Raw genomic sequence first — 2635 nt, 5'->3', positions numbered from 1 at the left:
AGATTGAAACGATCGGATGGGTTGTTGTCAGTCTTACATCATGTGTCTCGGGGGGAAGGGGGACGAGAATAGGGTTTGTTGTTTAAGGGAGAAAAGGGAAGGGAATGTTGTATGTGTGTGGAGCGTGGAATGGGAAGGGGTGATGTCTGTGGGGGCAAAAGGGAAGGAGAGTGGGGTTAAAGTGTGTGTTTAGGAAGGGGGTGAGGGGGAGAGGAAAAAGTTGATGTGTGTGTAGGGAGAGGGGCTCGTGTGTGTGTGTGTGTGTCCAATTCACCTCTTGGTCTGCTGCGGGTCTCTCGAGAGACCGCCAGCCGTTCCCCTACGGAAGAGCACAGAGTTCGTAGTACCGATCTTTGGGTAGGACTGAGACCACTCACACACAACACACCGCGACAACGAGGTCACAACTCCTTGCCTGACGTCGCGTACCTACTCACTGCTAGGTGAACAGGGGCTGCACGTGAAAGAAGATAAACCCAACTTATCTTCACCCGGCCGGGGAATTGAACCCCGGTCCTTCTGGTTGGGAGCCAGGCGCTCTACCCCTGAGCTACCTGGCCGTGTGTCTGAGCTACCGGGCCGTGTGTGTGTGTGTGTGTTTGTCAGTAATTCACGTTCCCCTCTTCGCGCATGCATTTCAGAATATATCTACACAATAGACTTCACTAATAATGCAAAGACACACACACACACACACACACACACACACACACACACACACACACGCACGCACGCACGCACGCACGGACGCACGCACCCACACACACACACACACACACACACACACACACACACACACACACACACACACACACACACACACACACACACACACACACACACACACACACAGGCATACTAAGGTGTAATTACGAAAAGGAAAAGAGGATTAAAAATATATATGAGGTGAGAGAGAGAGAGAGAGAGAGAGAGAGAGAGAGAGAGAGAGAGAGAGAGAGAGAGAGAGAGAGAGAGAGAACATACAACTACACAATGTACAAAACAAACACCTCTTCACATTGTTATTTTCCATTCTCGTTCTCAGGTGTATGTTCCCTCCCCTCCCCCCACCCCCACCCCCTCCTCACATCCTCCCCCCCCCCACCCCCACATGACTATACATAATAAACACCCTCCCCCTAAACGTCGCCTAATTGCTCACCTGGCCAGAAAATTCGCAGGTGATCATTAAGACGATAATTGCTCAGGTGCGTGAAATATTTACTCTTGCATTATTTTTTTTTTCCGCGTGCCGGTAATCCACAAGAAAAAGTCTCGTAGAGTCTGTATTTAATTTCTTCCATTAAGAAAATTACACACACACACACACACACACACACACACACTCTCTCTCTCTCTCTCTCTCTCTCTCTCTCTCTCTCTCTCTCTCTCTCTCTCACCTGAAAAAAAAGATATCGTTAGTTTAATTTCGTGTTTTATTGAGTTTTATTTTCCGTCTAGTATTTTCTTATTGTTGTTTTTTTTATCATTTGTTCGTCATATTCGTTTCTTACATTGCACACTGCTTAATTATGTTTTCCTCTGGTGTGTCTGTTTGTGTGTGTGTGTGTGTGTGTGTGTGTGTGTGTGTGTGTGTGTGTGTGTGTGAAGAAGACGAAGTAGTAAAGACAAGACGAAGGAATGAAAAAAATAAAGCAATGTCACGCCTATTAAAGAAAAGTAAAAGTAGATAAATAGCGGTAAACAATAAACAGTGACACTAAAAGGGAGAAAAGGAGGAGAATTTCTACTCTTTTTTTTACTCAATCCAATTTCACGGGTTGGGACTTGAGGAGGAGGAGGAGGAGGAGGAGGTGTGGATGTGAAAAGTAGAGCGAAGGAAGGAAAAAAGTGCAGAGGAGGAGAGGGATAAAAGGAAAGAGACAAGGAAGAGTATGGAGGAGGCGGAGGAATGGAAGGAGGAGAAGGAGGAGGTGTGGACGTGAGAGGTACAGAGGAAGGAAAAAATGGAGAAGTGAAGAGGGAGGAAAGAAAGGAGACAAGGATGGCTAGGGCTGGAAAGGAACGAGGGTTGAAGGGGGGAAGAGGAGGCAGTGAAGGGAAAGGGAAGGGCAGGAAGGAGCGGGAAGAGGAGGACGGAGAGAAAAAGAAAAGAAAAAAACTGAGAGAAACGGAAAAAAATATGTTTGCTCTTTTCGTTGTTAGGCAAAAAATGTAACTACAAGGAAAGTGAAGAAAGATGATAATGAATGACCTGGGAAAGTACACACACACACACACACACACACACACACACACACACACACACACACACACACACTCACACACCTTACACATACACATACATTACTATTATCACTTCTACTAGTCCCACTATTAACACAATCACTAGTTCTTCAGCAAACAATCAAAACAAACAAACAAAAACATCGCCAAGACACTAAGACATAAAAACAAACAGATGCAAGGAAAAAAAAGAGGAAAACACCCCAAAAAAACATGCATGGGAGAAAAAGGAATTAAAACGTGGATTTTTTTTCTTTAGCAAACAAGTAAACAAACAAACAAACATCGGTAAGACACAAAAGCAAACAGGCGCAGAGAAAAAGAGTAAAAAAAAAAAAAAAAACACCAGGGAATTCAAGACGTGAAGGCATGAAAAAAAGAACAAAGA

At 44.7% G+C, this 2635-nt stretch overlaps 1 non-coding gene across 1 annotated transcript; it reads right to left on the bottom strand.

Annotated features, from left to right (window-relative positions):
* Positions 1 to 488: 488 nt before the first annotated feature.
* Positions 489 to 560, bottom strand: Trnag-ccc (transfer RNA glycine (anticodon CCC)). The gene has a single exon. It is a non-coding gene; the product is annotated as a tRNA-Gly (tRNA).
* Between the last annotated feature and the right edge of the window lie 2075 nt (positions 561 to 2635).

Source organism: Eriocheir sinensis, chromosome 38 (assembly GCF_024679095.1).
Source record: "Eriocheir sinensis breed Jianghai 21 chromosome 38, ASM2467909v1, whole genome shotgun sequence".
In the NCBI taxonomy this organism is placed as follows: Eukaryota; Metazoa; Arthropoda; class Malacostraca; order Decapoda; family Varunidae; genus Eriocheir; species Eriocheir sinensis.
Note: the sequence above shows the minus strand (reverse complement) of the source record. Positions and strands in the feature narration are given on the sequence as shown.